The sequence below is a fragment of the Nanorana parkeri genome, unplaced genomic scaffold (assembly GCF_000935625.1).
Source record: "Nanorana parkeri isolate BGI_ZX_2015 unplaced genomic scaffold, ASM93562v1 scaffold132, whole genome shotgun sequence".
NCBI classification, from domain to species: Eukaryota; Metazoa; Chordata; class Amphibia; order Anura; family Dicroglossidae; genus Nanorana; species Nanorana parkeri.
In genome coordinates this window covers 842,377-868,995 of record NW_017306400.1, presented here as the reverse complement: position 1 = coordinate 868,995, position 26,619 = coordinate 842,377, and the positions used below count along the sequence as shown (strand labels likewise).

Below are 26,619 nucleotides of genomic sequence, written 5' to 3'. Positions count from 1 at the left end.
CGCACGCAATTTTAAGGCTTGACATGTTTGGTGTCTTTTTACCCGACGTGACCCCGTCTTTTATATTTTACCAAAAAATTGGGTAATAATACATGTTTTATCATTTAATATAGGGGAAACTGTTTTTTTTAAAAAAAAATCGGTAATTTTTCCTTAATATAGTAAAAAATAAAAACCCCAGTGGTAAAAAAATACCACCAAAAGAAAGCTCTATCTGTCCCCAAAAAAGGGTATAAAATTCATTTCAGTACAGCGCTGCATGACGGAATAAATGTCAGTCAAAGTACCGCAGCGCTGAATACTGAAAAATGGCCTGGATGGGAAGGGGGTTTAACACTGCGGATGTCAACTGGTTAAAGGTACACGCTGCCTGGCTTCACATGTGGGAGTATTTTTTTCTAACAGCGGTACCCTGTCCAATTCAGAGCATCTGATAAGGTAGATGAATGGAGCATCTCAGAAGCAGAACTGGAGGAAGGGGTGGCTATCAGAGGATACAGCTGCCGCAGAACTTCCCAGACACTGTTGGAGTGTGAGGAGAGCTGTGGCAGCTGTAGGGGAAGAGTGTCAACCTGCATAGCTGTGTGTGGACTGGAGAAACTCACCATTTCTTCCAGCTTTTGCATAGTATTATTCCCAGCATTCCTTGATTTTATAGTAAGTTTGAGGTGCCCACTGTTGTCTAGAAGTAATAAAATGGAACAGTGAATGTGCAATTGTTTTTACCCCTACCCCTGTTCACACACACACACACACACACACACACACAGTGGTGACCTGCATTTTACTGCACCAGATCAACAGAGGTCATGAGTCGGACACATTGAAAACCATTGTTTTCTATGTGCCCTGTTCACCCCACAACACAGGTGTGATGGGCAGTGTGCTTTTTAACAGCATGCTGGATGTCATCTCATGGCAGCGTAGCTCACTTACTGAACTCTGCCATACTTGTTACTGAACTCTATGTTACTTACTACTGAACTCTCCAAGAATTTGGGTTTGGTGCACGTTTTTGCAAATGGGTTAAATCATCATATAATTGTCCCCTGGTCTCTGCCTGATTGGACTACAATCCCTTACTTTTAATTTGTATAGCGGAACTTGCAAAGTACGTCATCTTCTGCTGCTGCTTTTTGCAGTGGCAAATGAGCCACTTTCCTGTTTGCTACGGCAGTGCAAGGAGTGGCAGTCTTTCTTTGAGGTGAGGAGGAGGAGAAGATAGCATTGTTTATGGATTACATGATCTTATTTTTATCTGACGCTCACTCCTCATTACTTTGTTATATATTGTTCTTATTTTATATGTATTGATATACATATTCAGTATGCGTAAAATTATATTCACTGGAGGGAATTTATAAAAAACTGGATCAGACAGTATCTGGAGCAGTTCCTCATTGTAACTAGCCGGCTTGTCTCTTTAGTTTGTTCAGTTAAGCTTTGGAAATGAAAGAGAGAAGCTGATTGGTTGCCATGGGCAACTGCTCCAGATTGTGTCTGCTCCAGTTTTGATAAATTCCCTTCAATGTGTTCTATATTCTGCATGAGGTAATTACTTGACCTGCTGTATTTTATTGAAGGGGTGGTAAGGCAGCTTAGGTCCTAGTACTACATTTTCCATAAATGATCTATTCATTTATGGCCCACTGCTCAGAATAATTATCTTATTGAATCAGCTGCCCTAAAAGTGCTGCTCTGTTAATACATGATCTGTTTGCATTAAGGTCTAGCAAGGATCTTCTTTATTTAATGATGCATTTTTTTTCTCCGTGTTTTTTTTTTGTGCATATGAATAATTCACACCCTCTATGAGGGTAGCATATATGCATATTAGACATCACTAACTTAACAGCTTGCTGGCTAAGATCTATTCCTAGAACTGAAATGTTGACACTAAAGAATTCATTTAATAAGCCAAAGAGAAACAAAATGTACACAGTACAGTTGTTCATAGCAACCAATTGGCAATTGCCCATCACCAGCATAGGGTATGTAGGCTAAGAAAATATGAATCCTTATTGGTTGCTTTTGGCTACTATACACCATGTTTCATTGTATCTGTTATTCATATATACTTGAGGCTGCTTGTTATCTAGGTGTACTATTATTTAATATCAAAGCTGCATTAAGGTCTACAGCTCCTAGTGAAACAGAAATCTTTGAAATATTGGTCAAGGCCTTAGGTTGTAGATCTAAATCCACTCACCAAAATCTCATACACGTGTTCATATTTCAATGTCCACAGCTTTAATTAAATAAGAGACTTGTTCGCCGTCAAAAAATGCGTTCCGTTTCGTAATATCCATTATTTCGTATTTCGTAATTCGTATCCGAAACTCAATTCGGATTCGTACGAAATACGGATTTTCGTTAGTTTCGGCACATTTTCGTAACTTTACGAACATTCGTTATGATAAAGTTAAAAAGCAAAAATACCTTTGTTAATATTGGAGTTGATGTGGTAGTTGTTTTTGTATCCAAAATACGAATTCCGTTAACGGATTCCGTATCCGAATTTCGTATTTCGGTCTTAAAAAAAAAACTACCATCAACTTCAATATAAATGTACTTTGCTTTTTAACTTCAATATATAACGAATGTTGGTAACGGAACGAAAATACGTCAACGGAATTTCGTATTTCCTGCCTGTATATTGTAATGCAACTCTCAGCAGCAGAAGAGAACCTCTGATTGGTCAACCAAAACGAAATACGAATTCCGTTAACGGAATCCGTATCCGAATTTCGTATTTCGGACTTTAAAAAAACTACCATCAACTCCAATATAAATGTACTTTGCTTTTTAATTTCAATATATAACGAATGTTCGTAACGGAACGAAAATACGTCAACGGAATTTCGTATTTCCTGCCTGTGTATTGTAATGCAACCCTCAGCAGCAGCGGATCCGTATTTCGGATTTAAAAAAAAATCTTGTCATGTTGTTCAACCTCATTTACAGGGGTAATATTAGTTCCTGTTTCAAAGAAATTCGGATCAGAAATTCATTAACGGAATTTCGTATTTCGGATATAATTCGGAAACTGCAATTCGGATTTCGGATGCTTACAAATCTACGAATTTCAGGAAAATTCGTACGAATTTCGATTCGTAACGAAACGAATCGAACATGTCTATTAAATAATCACCTGCTAATCCACCTGTTAAGGTCCTTGTTCAGGCACTTCCTGTTATAGGGTTATAACTGTTTCCTAATTCTGTTTCTGAATTGTCACTCTGTCACAAAGCATTAAAAAGGCATACTTAGAAAAGTAAAGCTTGCTATACTTGCATTTCTGCCAGCCGGTGTCTTAAAATGCAATTGAGATACTGCTCCCTGGGCACTGCAGGTATTCAACCCTTCTGGGTGTGTGAATACCTGCTGCTCTGGCTGCATGCAGTGATTCCTTCCACTAGCTTGTACGTCACTACAGGACATGCAAGCCCATTGGAGGAACCACTGTGTGGGGTGGGGAAAACAGTTTATTGACCCACCCAAATAGCTGAATCCCTCAAGTGCAAAATTTTAAGACATGGATCATCATATATGTAAGTACAGTACCTCTTTTATTCCAGGTATGCCTGGAAATGTTTTTAAGTTACATAACAGTCAAATATAAGAAACAAAATGTATAGGTACGAATGCACCCTAAAAATTTATAATAGTCTGACCCTAGCAAGCATTTTATTTTCAATGCTTTGTCTTGTAAAATGTTTTCAAACATTTGAAAAGGGGTTTTCTTAGCTAATTTAAAGCAGTGTATCATTTAGCTGCTTTTATAATATGATTTGTTTTTTCTTACGTAAACTGAATTGAAGCAGTGGTCCCAAAAATATGCAAGCCAAGTTACCCAAATACTATGAACTGTGACTGATTTAACTTTTTTTTAAATTCCTGGGCTGTGACATATTTACATCATATATTTTACATGTCCGTGGTATGTTTTTAGAGTAACAAAAACTTGTATCAGCAGCAATAAGGTGGGAAGAAAAGCTAACAAAGAAGAACATATTTTTGTAGGGATGGGGGGTGCAATTGAAGCAGCACCAAGTGGTCAAAGATACCATAAACGAAGAAGAAAAAAATACTTTCTCTTTGAAATGTTTGGAGTTTTTCAATACCAGAGTAGTATCAGCATTGTGTGAACAGGCGCCTAAAAGGTGAAAAAGGGTTGGTCAGTGCTGATGGTGCTAGTGGTATATTAATACAAAGCCATGGTTTAGAAGGAGGTTTACAGTGGCAGACAGTGCTAATCACTGTTTATTTTCTGAGTCTTACAATAATGGATACAACAAGAACCAGTTAAATGGCTGGTGGTTTAGCTTGGGAATGGTGAAAAGGAGAAAATGGACTAGTAATAATTATCCTAATAATGATAATTTGGTGCTTGTCAGAACATAATAGTCCAAATGGGTACATGAATGCCTATGGCTTGTGTGAATGACCTTAATGGATGGACTTTATATTTGTTTTTATTTTTATAAATATATGCTATACATGCACGGATGTCTAAGTAGCCAAAAGTGACCAAAGTCTGCCCCTTTTCAACAGCCCAATGCAAAGCTTGGGTAAGGATCAGACTTCTGTTAGTTATACTAGGGAACTGCTTAAGTACTAGTCAGAAGTAATTGTCAAACCCAAACGGGACAAAATCAGTGTCAGTTCCTAGCACTATAGATAACTGGTATTTCTCTCTTTACACATTAAACTTGAGGAGACATTTAAGAGTAGAGTAGGACATTTAATAAACTACTGAAAAAATAGTAGAAAGTTTGATTGTTCATAGCAAAGAGTTAAGCTGGCCATACACAGATTTTTTTTGTTCAGCCCCGCAAGCTGAACGAGAAATATAACTTGATTTCCTTCCCTGCCAGTCATTGTATTCTGACAGTCGAAACCCACGGCTGTCAAAATATTTGAACAATGCAGCTTATTGATAACAATTTTTCACCAGGCTCCTTCAACAAAAGTTGTGCCCACATGGCCACCCATGGATCGCATTTTAGCCTATTAAGCAGGAAACAGCTGAAATTAAATCCATGCATGGCTAGATTTAGACACTCAAGCACCACTGCAGCAATAAACAGTCATTGTGGTCAACAAAGTAATTGCCTGGACTGCAGCCCCTTAGAATAAATCCTTAATTAATTACATACAAAGATTTAACAAAAAAATTAAATGTATGGTTAAAAAACATAAATGGTTCTTGTGTTTATATAGTAAAAAATACACATATGTCTCTACAGACATAATATAGGGGTACAATTCAACATGCCTTTTTAAGTTCTGATGCACAATGCCCTGTGGTGGAGATTATTAATTAACATTGCAGCAGAGAACTAGCACCTGTGCGCATTTCTAGTTTTTAGACTGTCAAACTGACAAATTATTTATAAATTATAGTCAAGTTCACTGACATATACGGATACTTCTAAAGTTGGTCTAGGCATCAAAGCTTTAATTACCTCTAGTCATGAAGGGTTTAAAACCAGGTTAAAGAAAAGTATCGTTAGAGTGGTGTTATCAACAGTATCAGTGGAAAAATGAAACAACAATTCTGATTACTCACTATGGGAGACAGTTACTTATTGGGAGACAATACAACTAATGTCTTAAAATACAGAGTAACTCAGCAAATACTAAAGGTAAACTGTATAAGATTCCTGAAACCCCTTTTGATGGGCGAACACCTTCCAAATCTGACTGGCCTGTTTCTTCTCTGATGCTTCTGGCTTGCAGCTGGTGGTAAATATTTGGGAAACAAAGACATGGACAGACTGCCTGTTTGTGAGTAGCCAGTCAGTGCCCTTTGCCTCATGCAGAAAGTGACTTTATCTGCATCTGGAAAGTGGCAATGTCAGAAAACAGAATTCTTAAAAGAAGTCCACTCCAGCCAGGATGTATTTCAGTGCTCTTACATTAAGGCAATCAGTGCGATGGGAGAGTTTGTCAACTTTTGACTTTAACATTTACCCAGTATAACCAATAATGTTAAACACTGAAGATGAGCTTCAGCTAAAGACACAGTCAAAATAGATCTATAGGAAATGTTTCGCCTCCTAAGGGATTTGTATTTCTGTTCACCCTGCCCTGATATACACACCTTATATGTTGGTGACCTCACTTTTCACCAGTACAGCTAAGCAATGTAGTATAGTCATTTACCTGTCCCCAGTCTCTGGTTGGTCAATGAAGGAGAAACAGTGGACAGATAATCTCTTCCCTCGGCTTACTATATCTCCTCCCCTTAGTTACCTCCTTGTCAGTATATTGACATTCAACACATCTGAAAACTCCCAGTGCTGTCCATCCCTCTGCCAGTCTGCATAAGGTATAACAAAAAATGGATACCGAAACAAATTCATGAACTTATACTAGTGGCATATTATTAATACATTAAATATAAACAGTTTTTAAGGGCAAATAAGCAGTCACTCTTGCTTCAATCACAGGTGCTTGCCAGTTGGCCTTAAAGCTTGCCAAACCTTGCTGGATTCCTGCTAGTAATAATGGATAATATATTTTAGTGTGTTTTGAGTGTTTAGAATTGGAAATATTGAAAGTTCTTTATATCCTACAAGAAAGGTTACCAAAATGTTTTTTAACTGTTTAAGTTGCAGCATCTTCCCTCCAAATGTCTGGCTTTGCCACCACTGTTTTCTTTTTTCTGCAGAAAGTAAATAAACTGATAACTCTTGCTATATTTTCTGCCAAGTTCAGATGCAGAGCTCTGACAATCAAAATCCTAGAGAAAGATAAGAAACTGAAGGTTGATTAAGCCTGCTTTAGTGTACCCAGTTTTGTTACCTCATATTTGGGTGCACTGACACGCAACGCATTTCCATTTTAATTTTCTTCAACACATTTTTATCTTAAGAGCAGTACTACATGTCTTCACAACATGTGCCTTCTTAGGCATCTACGTTGTAAAATATTGAAGTGCTATTAAAAAGATATGGCAACTAAGCTTAATGGTTTTGTAATGCATAATTTCAACCTAGGAATGTGAACTGGCAGCTTACCCAATGATCTTAGTGCTGTTTCTAGAAGGCATGAAAGTAAATTTACCTACAACTATAAAGTGGATATGCACAAGCCTGCTCTATTTTGCTAAATAGTTTTCTAAGGAATTCAAAGGTTAATTACTTTTGGTGGTACCTTTTGACTATGCATTGATGTATCTGCCTGTATAAAAAGGTCCATCTTTACTGTATATGTCTTCAGCCAGCTAATGCTTTTTGTTTAGAAGCTATATTTTTAATCCTATATTTGTATTCCTTAAACATTTTTGCCCTTGTATTGCTTATGGTAGGTCAGCCTTGTACTTCAAAGGTTAAAGTCAACGTATAGTATAATCTTTTTGGACAGAGGCACACCTTAGAGCAATGGTATCTTATATTTATCTAAGGAGTGCCGTGGAGATAAGCTATAATTGTTGCTATGGTAACATAGCTGCTGATGGTGATGCATTAAGAGCACTTGTCCTTTCCCCACATAAGCCTGTCATCATTCATATTATCTTGGTGTAGTGAGCAAAAGACACACATGTGCTTTGTGTAGCCACTGTTCATAGCAAGAGCTTTTTATGGCAAGAAGAATAGAGTAATTCCATTTTCATTTGATCATGTTCACCTCTGTGAGATTCTCGATTATAATTTACTGCAGGTCATTTTGCACATTTAATCATTGTATACAGGTTCGAGTGCTAGTACTGCTGTACAGGAAAATATGGGAGCATGTCAACAATACATAGCTGACTTTTGCGGGTTTTTTCTGGTTATAGTTTGTTTTGTATCCTGTTTTAATTATATCCTAGATGTGGAAAAATAAATACTTTATAGTGAGATATGGAAGATCAAAACATTTGTCTCACCTTTTTACTGACATTTTCCTTTCATTTCTTTTCGACACAATTGAGCTTTAGCTCCACACTACATTCACAATTAACATCATAAGTAATTACATTATTATGTAATTGCTTACGGTATTGGTAATGTGCATAAAATGCCATCCATCATTTACTGTCATGGATTGCATATTATTAACGGTCACAATTAAGCATTAAAGCAAAATACTTTGTGAAAAAATGCCTGTTTCCTCGTTAATCCCGGTCAGCAGATCAGACAGTGTCAGCATCCTCGAGAGAACATTGGTCACCGCCTGAATAGAGAGCCTCACCCACTTGTGTCACTCCTGGCATACCTTTTGAGAGCCCGCACTGACCACCCGGAGCCCGCACTGACCACCCGGAGCCCACACTGACCGCCTGAGAGCCCCACTGACTGCCAGAGGGCCATACTGATCACCTGGAGCCCGCACTTACCACCTGAAGCCTGCACTGACCACCAAGGACCTGTACTGCCCGTCTGAGAGCCGCAATGGCCTCCTAAGAGCCCTCACAGCCCCCCTGAAACCCTGCACAGCCCTCCTGAGACCCTTGAGACATCAGGCCGTGAACTCAGAGAAATATAGTGTATGTAGCTTCATAGTATTCTGCATTGCTGTATAATGTATTGCTGGGATTTGCAGTCCTCTATAGCTCATAGTATTATTCTGCGGTACTTATCAATGTATTGCTGGGATTTGTAGTCCTCCATAGTTGGTGGTGTTCTGCATTGCTGTATAATGTATTACTGGGGTTGTAGTCCACTATAGCTGGTGGTATTCTGCATTGCTGTGTTATGTATTACTGGGATTTGTAGTCCGCTATAGTTGGTGTTGTTCTGCATTGCTGTATAATTTATTGCTAAGATTTGTAGTCTCTCTACAACTTGGAGTCAGTGGCAGATCTACCAGGCTCACAGCTGCAGCTGGGCCCTGGCGCTCCACCACTGACTCCAAGCTGTAGAGACACTACAAATCACAGCCCAAACAGGAGGAAGGGGGCTTGGTAACCTCAACATTTTCATAAAAAGGCCTACCGAAATCCTCAGCACCAGGCCCATGACGTTCTTTACCCAGCCCTGCCGTTAATGGTGTCTGTACCAAAACATTGGAATTACATTGTGCCAAGGCAGCAATCTGCTAGATATAGGCTGGGACTCTGCCTGGGTTAATTTTTTTGTATTTAGAAATGCCCCAGTCTCATGTGAACATATGCAGCAAATTTGTATGCATCCTTTTTTGTCTATTAACTGCCTGATGTTGCCAGCAATAATAGCCAAACAAATGTAATGTGCCCGCTATACGGTTTGATTGGTACATGTGGGGATAATAACTTCAATAACTGTAAGCTGAACTAGATGACCCTACCAGGCTCTTAATAATAAGCAGCTGGCCAGGTATCTGTCAGTTGTGGCAAGAGTCCATCGGGAGAAGATCTTCGTTTGTGACTTGTCATTTTTGTGCTGGTTTGTTCGTCAGGATGATTGTTCATTATGATTGTATTGTATCACTGGACAATGTGGTTGGTGATTAATTTGCGTGGTGAGACATAATTTTGTTTTGCAGACCCTCCCACATTCACCCTGGGACTAAATGTGGGGTGATGAGGCCCTTGTTCTCACAACATAGGGACAAGGTGCCTCGGTGGGGAAGGGGAGGTCCCTCTGGCAATATTCCCTCCCCATACTGAAGGGATGTGGCCTGGTATGGTTCTGGACGGAGTTTCATACTCCCTTTTCCTGCATAAGGGTCTGGCATGGAATTTGGGGGATATCCTATGCTGTTTTTTTAATGGGGTTCCCTCCTATAACAAACACTTGTCATGGATATGTTTCTGGTATGGATTAGGGGGGCATGCTGTTTTTCCCCTTTTGTACCACTTTGCTGTAGCATGTACCTACAGCAAAATTCACATTTCAGAAAGAAAAAAAAGACAATTTTGCTAAATTGTCACTCAGGGTGCAGGTGTAGGGCCTTTCCCAAGCATGTTATTTGAAGGAATTTTATATTTGTAATGTTGCCCTTATTAAAACAGCTGCTCCTCACTGAATAGTACGGTCTTTATTTTTGTTTTTTTGCATTGGTGCATGTCCCCTATGGCAGTGCCCAGCTCCCTATGTCATTTGACAATGTCTTGCCTATTGGTCTTGAACAAAGAGAGAATTGATTTTTAATATTCACCTCTCATTGATCTAAATCTGATCTAAAGGGTTTCAGACACTGTAGTTTTCTCATTAGAACACTGAGGTTGTACCAGGTGGGTATAACGAAAGCTGCCTTTCATTCTTTGAGAAATAACACGGTGAAACAAACAGCAGTTTCTTTAGAACAGAGAAAGACCTGAATCTGTAAGAATGTTTTCTGGAAACTTTACATTGTATATTGTTTACCTGCAGGGCATTTAAAAAAATAGAATTACATGTTAGAACTACTTTTTAAGGATTTTAAGCAGCACTGTTACATTAAAATCTGATTTTTGCTGTCAACAAAATACAAAAAATCAGACAAGGAACACATTTCTTGTATAAACAAGCTTTCAGGTGGGTCAGGGTGATGGAGCAGAACATGCACTTACAGTATATAAATGTTATTTACAATGTTAAACAAAATGCAACAATTTTCTATGTTCACCTTTAAATACAATCGAATTCTTGTTCTTTTTTTTTAAATTCTTTATTGACTGAGAAAAAAGTCATATACAAAAAAAAACATTGTATGTGGTTACAGAGTATGGGCATAGATTCCACAGAACTCGTAATAAAACGTATTACTCCGCATCAAGGTAACATAACTCGACTGAAAAATAAAACACATCCGAATAATCATGCTTAGTACAGCTAAACAGCTTAGTACAGTCGTAGGTGCGTCAACCGTCCCATTCAGCCGAAACAATTCTGTACATTAAGGCTCTACGACTAAGTACTATTCTCGAGAGAAGACAATGTCTCTTGGTTGAAGAAAAGGTAATAGCAGAAAAAAGTGGGAAAGGGTGCTCGAATTCTTGTTCTATCTAAACAACCTTAGAACCGGGTTGATGGCGTACTACTTGTTAATGTGTGCGAGGTTGAACAAAATGAAACAGTACTGTGTTCACCCTAAACTATCCACAAACATACTAAGGGGAATTTATCAAAACTGGAGCTTACAAAATCTGGAGCAGTTGCCCAGGGCAACCAATCAGCTTCTCTCTTCAGTTTGTTCAGGTAGAATTTGAAAATGAAAGCGAAAAGCTGATTGTTGCCATGCACAGCTGCTCAAGATTTTGTCTGCTCCAGTTTTGATAAATTCCCTTCACTGTATATTTAACTGCTCCCACCAGCAATCTGAATATAAACATCCCCCGGCATGATGCCTTTATGCTGGCAATATGTTTAGAAATGTCCCATCAGCTGGCACTTTGTATGTTGGGTCCCTAATAACAAATGGCAATGAAACAGTTGTTTCTGGTCATGTCATCACTATGGGAGCTATGACATTGTGATCACATGCAGGCTAGGGGCTTATATGTTTTAATTGACAAAAATACAGTTCAAATAAATATTTGAGTCTAAATCTAACATTTCAAAATTTTTGCATAAAATATTCTTTTGTGAAAGGTGAATGTGATTTGAATATTAATGTTTAGATTAATTACTCCATGGCATTTTATTAAGGAGCTTTCCTGTGTTACTAGGTTTTAGTGATGCATAGGAAATTGAAGCTATCATTATTTGGCCCAAAAAATAAAATACAACTTCATTTAAAATGATCTAGTTTTTTTCTTTTTAAACATGGGTAAGGTGAAACCCTGAAGGTTCTTTATTACTTGTCCTAGGTGGGATGATTTTCCTGAACTTCTGTTCAAGTGACAAGGAATTGCTATGAGCTGAATTTCCTTTTCCCCTCTGTGAAGTGCATTTCCCATATACACCCATTGTAAAGACAAACTAAATAATGCTTCCAGCAGGGAAATGGAGGAATTGCTTTTCTTTAAAACAACAGTAAAACAAAGTCTTGTCTTCAGCACAGGTAAAACATGATGTGTCTCACTGACTCAGGGCTTAGGAGGGACATCAGTCTAAAATATTTCTGGGTTAACCACAGTAGAGACAGCTTTCAGCAGTGCTCAGAAATTCAGCAGCTCAGTTTTCTCCAGTCACCTGTCTTATCTCAAATGTCTACTAAACTGCACATCCTCTCCAGAGTTTCCCCAGAAGACCCTCTACTGCCATTAAAGGGACTATGATTCAAATAAGGAGGAGCAATCCCTGATGTTCTGTACATATCTCTACAACACCCCGGCTCAACTCAGAAGTAGTGAAGGCACCATAAGATACCCTGCAATGTGCTTGAGTGAGGGAATCAGCATTAAGAGGTTGTCTCCTGGGTCTATGCTCTACCACAAAACCATATTACTGGAGAAACCGGAACTAATAGGTCACTTTGGCATTTGCTTCCTTGTTGTCAGTATATACTGTCCAAAATCTTTTAGATCTGTTGTATCTGCTACTTCCACAGCTCAATTCTGGCCTATTACTGCTACATTGCAAAAACTACCTATTAAATACTTTTGTCTTGAGTGGAAATTATTCATATTGGTTTACTGCTGCTATATGTAAGCCAAGGAAGAACGTATAAGTAAACATAATTATTGCACATGTTATTTATGTGATGACAGAATACAGTGTTGCTGATAATGATCCAGATAATATTTCTGTTCTTAGCTTAAAGGTATCTCTAAAGCATGTCATTTGAATAATTGGTGTTTTTTTGTTTTTTTTAATGTCTCCCTCAAAGTCACATAAAATGGAGGACCCTTTCCTTGCTAAACAATATTTAACTAAAACAAAAATGGCATTGGTACTTATCCCCTATGGCATTGCTCAGCTCTCAATGCCCTTTGAATGATATGTATGTCCATATATATTTATATCTGTTAACCTTGAAAATGACTACATTTGATATGAAGGATTAATGTTGACAATTTTGGAATTTTTTTACGTGGTTGGTGAACCTCCCACAAAACAATTATCACATTTGGCTCATTATTACTCTTCCCCATTGCAGTGGCGTAACAACCGGGGGGGCAGCTAGGGCGCGGGCCCCGGGCGAAAAGTGAAGGGGGGGCGCCGGCCGAAAATGGCACTTTCGGCTAAATGCCGAAAGTGACATTTTCCTGCCGTTTTGTCGGCGCGGCCGTGATTCCTTTCATCCACGCTGGGACACAGAGCAGTGCCCTGCAGGGATGAAAGGAATCAGAGAGAAAATGACAGCCGGCCGAGCGCAGCGGAACGAGCGCTGTGAGCGGCCAGTGTCTTTCCTCCCACACCGCTCGGCCGCCTATCACAGTGCAGCTGAGCGGTGTGGGGGCGGAGACAGCCAGCGCTGTCACAGGAGGCTGGGCTCTCCTCTTGCAGCCCCCTATGACAGTGTGTGTCAGAGAGGAGAACGGGTACAAGCACTCAGTGATCAGTGATCGCTGAGTGTTTGTACATAATTGAGGACCAGGTATGTATACTATATCCCCAGTATGTATTATGAATGAATGGGAGTGATCTACATCTCCTCCTGTTCATTCATAATTGTAGTTATAGTAAACATACCATGTTATCAATGAACAGGAACACTCATAAAGGATTCCTGTTCATTGATAACAGGGGACACAGAAAAAGAGATTGAGGACTCTGTGTCCTCAATCTCTTTTTCTATTTTTAAAGGGAAATATCAGGGGTCTGTTTAGACCCCCAATATTTCCCCGAAGCCCCTAAAAGTAAAGTAAAAAATAAAAATATTTAATAAAAAATTAATTAATAAATAAAAATTAATTTAAAAAAATGAAAAAGTTTCTAAAAAAATAAAATATTAAAATTTGAAAAATTAAAATAAAAACGTGTGTGTGGGGGGGAGGTGCAGGGTACAGTTCCAGTGGTTGTTTATATAATGGGGGGGGGGAAAAAAAATTCTGCCCCTGGCGCCCAGAACTCTGGTTACGCCACTGCCCCATTGACCTGTTGAAACATGACAGTTCTTCACTAGAAATGTCTGTACAAAAAAAATCAGGAGCAACACGCATGGAATGTTGGCATAATGCAGCCTTAAGCTTCAAGAAAGATTTATCTACATCATCAATCCAAATAATTATCACTGACCATCTGTTCTTTGTCATATCAGTGAGTGGTGCAGCTAAAGTGGCGATGTTGGCTACAAACCACCAGTAACAACCACCTATGCCCAGGAATGCTCAGATCTGATTTTTCATGTGATTCTTCGATGAAATGTAGTTCTAGTATTTTCCTAACTTCTTCTGAGATAGCCTTTCTATGAACCCTTTGGATGTAATACGGTTTTACAGGGACACTAACATTGGGTTCTGTAATGATATAATTTGTGAGACCTGGCAACTGGCAGTTCTTAAAAGATTTCCTTATTCCTATATTTGTTGTGTTTGTGACCAGAACAGACCAAGATCAACTTGTGAACCCATGTTGTACTAACCATTAGGCTGATGTACCCTGTAGTTTACTTCCTGTATTTTATTGAAGACCTTAAATAGTCCCTGCCATTTGGCCAGAAACATACTCTTGTGAGTATTGGTACAGCCACCCAGCCTCCAACCTGAAAATCTAACTTTGACTGGCTGGTTGTACACTTATCTCTGTACCTCCTGAGCTCTTTGGAGATGTCCCTTCACTAAAGACATCACATTGACAATCCTCTCTCACATTTTAACAATATACTCTATTATAGGGGAGTGTCTCACTTTCCCACATCTCTCTTACTAAATCAAGCAATCCAAGGGGTTGAGAGTCTGAGTTCAAAAGGTGAGACTCTCTGGATGATTGTGGAACCTCTTCTATGGAAATTACAGTGCAAATAAAAAATTCAAATCTTTCCCATTCTTCTGAATCACCCTCCTCGACACAGACTTTACATTTTTGTTAAACCTCATGTTTAGGCCATCCATATGTGAGTGATAGACAGAAGTCTGCAGTTGTCTAATTTAGAAGCGTTTGCAGAAATCTTCCATTCCATTGACATAAAAAGGGTGCCCGGGTCAGTCAGGATTTCCTTGAGAAAGCTTGCCGTTGATAAAATATAGAACAACTCTTGAGCAATTGTTTTTGATAGGGATGTTCAGATACCAAGTACCGTACTCAGTGCAAGTACAGATATTCTACCTGCTCCAAGACTAGACTAGAGGAAAATTCAAAAGTTAGGAGGCAGCTGTCCTTTTTAAGGAGCATACGCAGCACCTGGGATTTGTGCATTCCTATTTTAATGTATGATTTTCTTTTTATAAATATAAATAAGGGATACACCAATACCATTTTTTCAAGTCCAAGTACTCACAGATACAAGTACTGATACATTTTTCTTTATTGTCATGTGACAGTTTTTCTAAAACAATACAGATGAATAATTTCAGGACAGTGGTGGTATAGGTCCCAGCGGCAACTTCTGCAACCCTCGTAGTTCCCAGGAAGTGCCAAGTATAAGCACTGGTATCTGAACATCCCTAGTTTTTGAGGATGTATTTCTTACAGTAATAGCCTCTAAATATCTGATCACATAAATGAGAACTACCAATATACTGTATTTGCTGGCGTATAAGACTACTTTTTATACTTAAAAACATCCCTTGAAAATCTGGGGTCGTCTATATACGCGGGGTATACAATGTATACCTTTAGTTCATTTGGGCCATGCTGGCCCAAAACGAACATCCCTAATCTGTCAGCCTGCTGGATGTGCGTAATACTGTATGTACGGTAGCTTTGGCTACATACAGTATACCGCGCTGAGCCAATCACGGCGAGCAATGTACACAACCTCTGCCAATCCAAGTAAGCTTTGTATTCCTTAATAGAATACATCGCTCGCCGTGATTGGCTCAGCAAGGTATACTGTATGTAGCTGAAGCTACCGTACATACAGTATTACCGCACATCCATCCATGATGTTTTTAAATGGTGTTGCCTCAGAAGTGGGGTAGTCTTACATGATGAGTATAGCCCAAAACCTATGTTTTAAGTGTAAAATTAGGTGGTCGTCTTATACATCTAGTCGCCTTATACGCCGGCAAATACGGTATATATTGCTGTCCTCAGGCTGACTTAACCAGGGAACCAGATCCATTGTAATGCACTCAAATACTACTTTGATTATGGGTACAAAGATTTTTTGGAAGTGTGACACTGGAGTGGTTAACTGGCTAGCGGGGTATAAAGCACAGTATCTCATAACCTCAGCCATCAATCCTGAACAGGAAAACCAATTGGTTATCCAAACCTTCATTTTCTGTGCCCCCGGGTGTCCTCCCAGTGCTTCATTGTGAGCTAAAATGAGAACCATTCACCTATATTGGTGGGGAACCAGAAACTGCTCTATAACTTCACTATGGACATTTGGAACTTGATATATAAAATCACAAATAGCGGCATACCATTAACAGTAGTAACCTTCATTCTAGCATTTACCAGTGTGGGATCCTGCATGTGGATGGTGCCAAATACTCCCCTTGACACATTTAAGTCAGGATATGCAGTACTGGAGGAAATCTCATCCTAAACATAACTTGTCATAGGGAACTAGGTCATAACTTGTCATAGGGGACTTTGGGGTCAGAAAGAGCCTCCTTCTGCAGCTGTAGCAAACTGCACCGGGTCATGTATTTGGGACTTCGGTGCCCCATCTGATTGATACCTCCAGATATTATAATTAATATTATTATTCAGGATTTCTATAGTGCCAACAGTTAGCACAGTGTTTTACAATAAAAGGCAGGCATTACTTTTACAATTCAAGGCAAGGTGGTTAGACAGGCACTGCCTATGAGAGCTTACAGTCTAAAAAGTAGGGACAAGTGATACAAAAGGTGGTAGCTTTTTGGGAATGAGTTTGAGAAAGTAATAGTTCAGTGCTTAGGTAGAAATAGGATAGGCTTCCCTGATGAAATTAGTTTTCAGGGATCACCTAAAGGCAGATAGCTGGACATGTTGGGGTAGGGAGTTCAGAGGATGGTAGAGACTCAAGAGAAATCCTGGAGGTGAGCATGGGAGGAGTTGGCCAGGTAACTAGAGAGTAGAAGGTCTTGGGAGGAGTGAAGAGAATGGTTAGGGTGATACTTTGAGATGAGGTTGGAGATATAGCTGGGGGCAGAGTTGTGGATTGCTTTGTAAGTGGTTGTTAATATTCAGAATGGTATGCTTTGGTTGACTTGAAGTCATTGGAGGGATTGGCAGAGAGGGGCTGTAGACACAGAGATGGTGAAGTGGATAAGTCTGACAGCAGAATTCATGATAGACTAAAGGGGAGATAACCTGTGTAGAGGTCAGCCAATGAGGAGGAAGTTGTAGTTGTCGAGACAAGAGATAACAAGTGAGTGGATTAGTAGCTTTGTGGTATCGTTGGTTAGTAAGGGACGTATTTTGGAGATAATACAGAGGTGAAGATGGCACTGTGGAAATCAGGAATAGTTGTGCTATCAATCTCAATGGAAAACTTGTGGGAAGGTGCAAAGGGGAGGAATATCATGAACTCAGCTTTTGAAAGATTAGGAAATGGTGTGACACACAGACTGATATGTCAGTAAATTAGTGACACCGAAGGGGTGAGCTGTGGAGAGGAGAGATACATTTGTGTGTGTGTCATATAGAGATGGTATTGGAAGCCATGCGAGGTTATCAACTGACATGGGTGAAGCTGTATATAGAGAAAAGAAGGGATCTGAGGACAGAACCCTGGGGCACCCCGACAGGGGGAAAGAGGAAGAGAAGAGGAGGAAGATTTGTAAGTAACAGTAAAGGAGCACTTAGGTAGAAGGGGTGCCATTACAAAGCAGAGTCTTGGAGGTCAAGCAAATGGAGTTTTAATTTGAGGAGGAGTTGGTGTGACCTTGATGTTTGATGCTAATTAATATATTGTATGGAGTTACTATCTGTGTTGTCTGTATCAACCAAAATCTCACTAATTTTCTATAAGCTAACATGTGAAAGGGCATCATAGTCTTTCAAACATTTTATATATGTGGGGCCTTTTTGTATGCAGGTTTTGTTTTAAAGGCATAACACTTTGTTTTGTAAAATAAAAAAAGGGGGTAGTCCTTGTGTATTTTAGAGCTATAACCAGTTTAAGAATAGACTTTGACCTTTAGCATTGCACTATACAGTAGTTCACACATCCTCAGTTCAAAGAGCAAAAAGGTATCAGTATAAAATCAATTATCATAACAGAAGTCATGTTTAAAGAGTGAAAACTGTACAAAAGTTAAATTAGCCAAATCTTTGGAAATTACTATGGACACCTTGTGTGATACAATTGTGTATTTTGCATTCTGTTGCCTAAATGAGTTCTTTGTGGAGAAAATCTATTTTTTATTCATGTTTGGATAGTTTCTTTACATATTTAATTCAGGCTGTAATGTATTAGTTATGTATTAGTAGATGAGGAATAGCGTGAAAAGTGCATTTAATGAGAACGGATACATCTGTCTTTCATCTCTCTTGTGACCTACTGTATTTTTTTTCTATTGCCCGTGGCTCCTGATTTATGAAATGATATGCCAGCATAGGATTTTGTCATATGTGAATAAATAAAAATAGAGATGAAGAAATTCTAAGACAATGTCATATGTGTAAATTTAATTTGCATCAGCAGATCAGCATTGACTTACCATGCACCTGCTACCATCAGCTTTTACTGAATTTAGGGTGAAGTCTTTAAATAACCACAATGAAATTAAATAGAATTATTAATTTCAATGCATTGATTATTTTTTCTAGAGTTTTAAAAACAGACAGGAAAATATCACTCTTTTACTAGAGTAGATTTTATATTAACTGATGTGGCAGAGCGGTTTCTAAATGAGGCAAGGCGAGAATATTGTTTCAAGCGGCACCCTCTACTGGAGGAATGAGATAAATGCACTCTGGGACAATTTACAAAGCTATCACACCAGGATAAGTATCCTTACTTTTAAAAAGTGTCTACAGCATCCCTTGGTGCTCGTGCTGCTCGTTGTCACTCCTCCTCTGTTCCCATCCTCAGGGTTGAGGGACACGAGCTGAGAACTATCGGTCTCCACTCAGGTACATGATAAACTTCCACTCATGCACATGGGAATTCATTAATTCTGCTACAGAGGTGTGCCAAGATGTGCATATGCAGCTCAGTGTACATTCCAAAGAAGATTGAAAACAGGCAGCTTAGTTTGTTTTATTATATAGCATGTCTCATCTGCATTTTTTTCTGTTTTAGTTTAAGTTTACTTTAACTAAAACATTTAAGTCTAATGGGATATTAAAATTACAGTCATATGGCTAGTGTCTTGGTCTGGTGTTAAATGTTTGTTAATTTGAGCCTCCTGTGTTACCACAACTGCATGCACCAAATCACTGGAGGTTTAATGTACAAAGCTTTTTTTGCAGCTTAATGCACTTGATTTTCAGCCATGAAACTGTGATTTGCAAATTTCATTGAAATTGTTACTTTTTTGGAAAATGGGAATACATATCCTAACAGGTAGGCAACAGATGCATGAAAGAAAACTGTTCTTCAATGGCAACATTAAAATTAGCATTAAATGCACCTGAAATGTAACATACAATATTTTTTGTATACAATGTACTACCTTGAAACCAATGCATTTTTCTTATTCATGCATTTAGTGTGAACAAGCTCTTGTGGTCTGCTGGCTGCCTTTTTTTAGCGTGGTCCCTACAGAAACAGCATAGATATGCAGAATTGACATTCCTGTAGTGTTTCCCCAATGTCCATAGTAGCCAGGACAGCCACAACTGGCAGGACCTTTGAGCAACATAGAGAAAGAAGGAGTTTAAATGCTGCCTAGGAACATTTTGGGCAATGCTTCTAGTATATAGAACTGTCATGCATCTTCAATCAGTGTCTAATGTTTCTGAGGATACTACCAATCAACTGCAGTACAAAAAAACCCTTTTTCTTTTCTTTTTTTTCTACAGTTGATTATTGTACAATTTTTTTTATATATATCTTGGTTAAGGGAAAGTTGTGTACAAACAAGTGGACCTAAATGGAGGTTTGTTGAGAGGTGGAAAATGTGGACAAAGTATATGTCATGTCTTACAAGAGTTTTAACTTCTGTATTTGTTTTTGTTTTTTTACAGAAATTGTTTTTATTAAGGGTTTCACAAAAACAACTTTTCAAAGATATACAAATAACAGAAAAACATAAATCATACACAACATGCAGACTTCAAAGTATCTGAAATATCCTCTGACATACAATATGTAAACCATCCATGTCATGTAACTTTTGTATTTGAATTAACTTTGTTGTAATACTACAATTTGGGTTTATAGACCATTTCACTGTACCTTAAAAATCCCATTAAGTGTCTAAGATGTATCAGCATCTATATGTAAGGATGTGGTACATCTCCCTAAGGGAGCCTTTTTTGGGTTCCATATAAATAATATACTCAGTCTTTGCCAAAGCAGTACAGGCCTATTTAGCCAAGATAAAGAATGTTATGACTAAGCACAGTCTTCCATCACAAATGTGTAAGATACTTTTGGCTGTGTTTTATAAGGATTAAATAAAATGAAGCCCTTTATTATACAAGACTGATGAGTATTGATCCTTCATTTTTACTGACGGTAAAAAAAAAAGAACATTAACCAAGTGCTTGTACATAGCAAAGAAAAAAAAACCCAAAACACACATTCAACACTTGCTGTATTTATAAGTTCCTAAAAAATGTTAGTGGCTTCTCTAAACATATGATTGATGTAGAATATGTAAAACGCTTGGAGTTGAGAGCACATCTTACAGAAATACCATTAGGTTGAAAACCATATTCTAATAAACCTGAATGTGTGTAACGTAGTTGTTAACTTACTATGTTAAGAGAGCTGAAAACCTGAATGGCCTGAGTGGTGGGTCAAAGGCATTTGTGGAATTAAGACCAGATGATTTACCAGTCAATTACAACAAATTTACGCTAAAGCTAGAATATTCAAATCCATTTAAAACTGTTAACTGTAAAGACATTTTTCTCCATGCTACACCAGAACTTCCATTTATCTAATATTTCCTATGCAAAAGTCAACAGAATGCATTTAAGTAGAGTTGGGCTCGTGCAAACCCATAGTTAGTCTTGAGGAGTGGTCTAAAATGTACTACTTATACATTATGGAAAATTTGCTGTTGGTCATATTGATAACTGGGGATGAGCGAAACCGAGAGTTTTCCTTTCTCCAAAATTTCAGCAAAGCTTGGGAGATTTTGGCAACATTTTGCTATTGTGGCGAGCTGCACTGAAGTCTGTAGGGAAGGTCAAAATAAAGTGTTGCTTGTTGGTTTTTAATGGTGCAATGGCTGCTCAGGATTACAGAAGTTCTTTTCAACCATCCTGGGGACCTGTTCTTGTGGCAATAAAAGCTGACCATTAGCTTTATTATTTTGAGTTTCTTTTACAGAAAGAAAAGTTAAAAAAGTTAAATACAAAAATGTATAGTAGTATGCAAATAATGATAAAAGACACAGGGGAAAAAACACAAACCCAAAGAAAACTAGGCATAATTATAAAGCAGTGAATATAATGAAACATTTTGTGGTGGTGAATCAATCACTGTCATTTAAAAACATGCACCTGGAAGATTTACCAGCAGAGAATGTTTGGTGAATGTCAAATTTACTGCTTTTTAAATGGAATAACCTAAACTATGTTATACTGAAAAAAAATCAGTTTGAAAAATCCAGTAATGGTGACGCCAGTAATTTTGGGGCTATAATTGGTAATATTGCCAAAATCATCTTGCTCATCACTAGCAATAAATTATAATTATTGATTTTCTTGAGGTGACTTTTAATTCTAATGTTGAGGTGACTTTAATAGGAAAAGTATCACATACATATTCATTGAGCAATCATTCTAAATGGATAACGTAAAGTTTAGATGACATTGTTTATGCCTTTTTAATTGCTTACTATTGTCATATTGTCATTATCATGTTTTCTGTTTGGGAGTTCTCCCTCTAGTGGCTATCCTTTTCTATGTCATGCACTAGAATGTTGAATGGGTTCTGAAAAACTTTTTTTAGTCTATCTGAAGGTCTATTGGCACTGCTCTTCTCACTGACCTGCACAATGATCAGAGGAAAATGAAAATCCAATCACTTCTCTGTTTTGCTAAGCAAGTCATATAGGATGTATAGGTTGATAGATATGGATAGAAATAATGTGGGCAATAAATAGGTAATCTTTCAAAATAGATAACAATACTATAGACTTAGAGTATTATTTTGTGACATGTTAAGGAAACCATTAGCCACATCTGGCAAGTGGTACGATATAGGGTTAAAATAACATAGGGCCATGTTTATAACAGTCGGGTGACTCAGGGCACATTCAGTAGCTGTGCTTTGTCTACAATCATTGATGATCTAAAATGCTACAGTGGCTACAAAATAATGAATCAGGGGAATTTGCAGTGAAAATGAAAATGTAGATGATGCTGTCCATTGATTTATGAATCATGTTTTGTAGTACAAACTTTTAAGAAAACTCTGTTCTTGTTTTAATCAGACATAATATTAGCAGGTAATGGAAACATGACATATAAAGTGGGTAAATAATTTGGTAATATGTGGTAATTATGGCATTCTTTGCTTCATAAAAAATGTGTGTTGCACTAAGTAGATGTCCAAAGGTTTACAAAATAGTCCTTTATTATTTTACAAGTTCTGCTTCCTGACATGATCGATTTCAAGAGAAGAAAAATCAATTCTAACACAAGCGTTTGACAAGCAACATTCTGCATCTGTGTCATCACTCACGGGTTGGTCTAATGTGGCCTTTAATGCCTTATGCTGCTTTATTCCTGTGCACCTTAGAATGGCCTTCACCATAGCTTAACTTTAATAGCTGCCTAGTGTTTGTAAATGCGTTAACTTAAAGGCATATTCTTTCATGCCACATTGATGCTTCCTCACCCCATGAATACAACATTCACATTTGGCCATTAAAATGTTTACTCTCCCTGCATAAATTAATGTCAGTTTGATAGATTTAACATCATTTAAATGAAGAAAAGTGGACCTCATGAGCAGTGAAATCCAGCAGAGCACATCTTATTCTGTTCTCTAAAATAATGTTACTGAATGCACTGTCATCAGAAACACTGATTAACCATGACTTTTTATTTTTTCAGGAATTCTGTTGATATAATGTGTTGTTATACCTTAACACAATAGGGTGAGGCCATTGCTAGTAGACATAAAAAAAGCATTTTAGTTTCACAATTTATCTTTTTTCACAAATGTTAGGATATGGGCAGTTCTTCATACAATATGTGGTATGTCAGTGTAGGATTATTAAATTATAGATTACAAAGCACATTTGTGTACATTTACTTTTGACATCCAATAAAAAATTAGCTTTCAACAGCAATTTTAGGCATTTAAGTAAAGTGGATTTCTGGTTTCTTTAGCATATACCCTATTGGAGTTGGCACAAGGCCAGAATCAGGCAGGTAACTTTAATAGTTGGGGGATCTCCTTTTAACTTATGTTAATTTTAGAGTGCTCACAAAGAACTGACACATATTTAAAGTACACGTCATAAGCAGTGGCGTCACTACAGGGGGGCGAGGGGGGGCGATTGCTAGGTTATTGCTTGCCCCCCGCCAGGGCCGGACTGGCCATAGGGCATGTCGGGCCGAACACAATCAGCCTGATTGTGTTCAGCCCGCACGCAGGCTATGCCTGATGCACAGCGTTGATTAGCTCCTCCCTCTCATTCCCCTGTTCAGAGCAGACAGATGTAAATAATCGTCAGTCCGTCGGAGCAGGCTGATGCATACAGCACTAGTGCCCGACGAACCTATGCTCTGAGCAGGGGAATGAGAGGGAGGAGCTAATCGACATTGGGAGCCTCCTGGGTCTATCCTTTTCTGTGCCTGTAGTGGCAGATGGGGTGCTTGCAGGCTGAATTGGATGCAGGCAGTGTAGGTCACACGCTGTGCACTGCCCAGTAGGATCCCTCTGGTGTGCAGGAGCAAAACGGCCACATTACATATGAGACTTAGTTCCATGCAGTTTGTATCTGACTGAAAGCAGTAGCTTGAGGGATAGCCTGAGGCACTGACGGAACTACCAGGGTCGCAACGGTCGCAATTGCGACCAGGCCCTGGCGTTCTGCCTGTTGGGGGGGCCCAGAGAGGAAGCAGAGGGCCCGAAAGCTTCCTCATGTCCCCCCCTCCAGATAGCGCCGCTCCATCCCCTGCCACTCTGCATGTATGAGCGGCTGTGCGGGATAGAGGCCATGCAGCACATTCTTCAGCTGGGACTGGGAAAGGACAGACCCTCTTCACTCGGCACCGCCCCCTGGCCGCCAAAGACGAGGAAGCTGTGTGGGGGGAAAAAAGGGGGGGAAAGGGGTGGAAGACAAACTAATTTTATATTTATTCACATTATAATGTATTGCTGGGACTTGTAGTCCTGCATAGTTGGAGCTATTCTGCATTACTGTATAATCATTATACAGCAATGCAGAATAGCACCAACTATGCATGACTACAAGTCACAGCAATACATTATATTATTAACCAGTTGACATCCGGGGTGTTAAACCCCCTTCCCATCCAGGCCATTTTTCAGTATTCAGCGCTGCGGTACTTTGACTGACATTTATTCCGTCATGCAGCGCTGTACTGAAATGAATTTTATACCCTTTTTTGGGGACACATAGAGCTTTCTTTTGGTGGTATTTATTCACCACGGGGGGTTTTATTTTTCTACTATATTAAGGAAAAATTACAGAATTTAGACGATCAGCTGGCTATGGAGCCGCTGATCGCCTATATGTGAAACACCCGGTAACGGGTGTGTGCAATGGTCAGGTCCCTTTTGCCCGTGCGTGCCCGCTAGGGGGCGCGCGCGAGCAGAAAAAAAATGTCGCCTGGTGGTGACGGCAACCATTCACACTGCGGTGCCATTGACTTTAATGCACCGCCACACCCCCCCCCACCCCAGAACGCAGTGAGTTGAACGGGTTGCAATCCAGTGTGTTCCAGCACTAAATCGGCCGGAACACACTGGAGCTGGTGTGAACTAGCCCTGAAAAAAAAACAAAAACATACTTTTCATTTAATAGAAGAAGAAAAAAAGGTATCAACATCATGTTTTTATGGGGGGGCCTCAATGGTTTCTTGCATCGGGGCCCTGGGGTTTCTAGTTACGCCTCTGGCCTGAGGAGCAGCTGGAGGCAACCCCTACTCCTACATTCAAGGTAAGAGTCTAAGTCTAGCCTACCTTTCCATTGCACTGTGTACTAGGGATGTGCCGATACCACTGGTAGCCGCCATTAAAGTCGCACAACCACCTCAGAGCCTACTGTACAGGGTTAATGTCGGCTCCTACTGTGCGGGGTTAATATCGGCTCTGGGGTAGCCGTGCGGGGTTAATATCGGCTCTGGGGCAGCTGTGCGGGGTTAATGTCGGCTCTGGGGTAGCTGTGCGGGGTTAAGATCGGCTCTGGGGTAGCTGTGCGGGGTTAAGATCGGCTCTGGGGTAGCTCCCCGCACACCTACCCCAGAGCCGACATTAACCCCCCCGCACACCTACCCCAGAGCCGACATTAAACCCCCCCCCCACCTACCCCAGAACCGACATTAACCCCGCACAGCCACCTGGGAGCCACACAGACAACCATGGACCCTGCATTTCCCACCTGAAAGTCCACACAGCAGATCATAGGCCCTGCACAAAAACCTGAGAGTCCAAACAGCCCACCATCTTATCTTATGTGCCCCCCTATATATTGTTCCTAGAGTCGCCACTGGTCATAAGAGAAATATGGGGGCTATTGTTGATCTTCCTTTACCTAGCTGCTTGGCTGTCACTATGTCTTTAATACTTCAGGTCACCTGAAGCAAGTGTTTGTGTGTGTGTGTGTGTGTGTGTGTGTGTGTGTAAACTGTATATATTTATTCAGTTTAGTAGTTCTTTATTGCTTTATTATTTGTTTTTGAATAAGGCTGTTAAGTGAGGCCCCTTTCACACAGGCAGTCCGAAAGAATTTACCCTCTCCTCGTTCACGTTATCCCTTCATCAAGCATATACAGTAAATCCCACTTTTACATATCCACCTCATCCACACTAGCCTGTTGGGAAAAAAAAACAATTTACATAGAGTTGACATAAAAATTATGGGCAATGATCATATATGATCAGACTTTGGTAGAAGTATTTGTCAGCTTCTATCAGGGTGCCATAATTTGAAGAATGATAATAACAAATATAGTTAATGACTTGGGAACATCCGTCAAGTATAGCGCAGTGGTGTCACACAGCTGTGTGAACGCACCCCTCCTTGCACCCCGTTTAGGGTAGGTGAGAAAACAATGGGGGAATGACCCGGCTTTCAGGACTGTTTCTTCCGTGGTGGACTCTTGAGTGGTGAACTGGAATGCGCAGTAGAATCGAAGAGATGTCTGTCCACATACACCTTGGCCTGGGCAGCTGAAGTGAAACGAAGTGGGTTGCCATCGGGATCTGACAGGCGCAGCACCGCCGGGTACGCCAAGACAAATTTGATTCTCCTGTGCACCAGGGACTGGCAGACCTCATGGAAAGAGCGACGTACCTTAGACAGTTCAGCCGAATAATCCGCGAAAAGCAACAATTTATGGCCGCCCGCTACCAATTGGCGTTGCCTCCTATAGGTCTGCAGAATGTGATGTTTGTCTGAATAGTCCAGATATCTGACAATGA

The 26,619-nt window shown here is 39.5% G+C and overlaps 1 protein-coding gene across 1 annotated transcript in view; it reads left to right on the top strand.

The window, feature by feature from the left end:
- Positions 1–26,619, top strand: part of LOC108784922 (dynein heavy chain 3, axonemal-like) — an 899,093-nt gene that overhangs the window by 105,873 nt on the left and 766,601 nt on the right. The window lies entirely within an intron of this gene.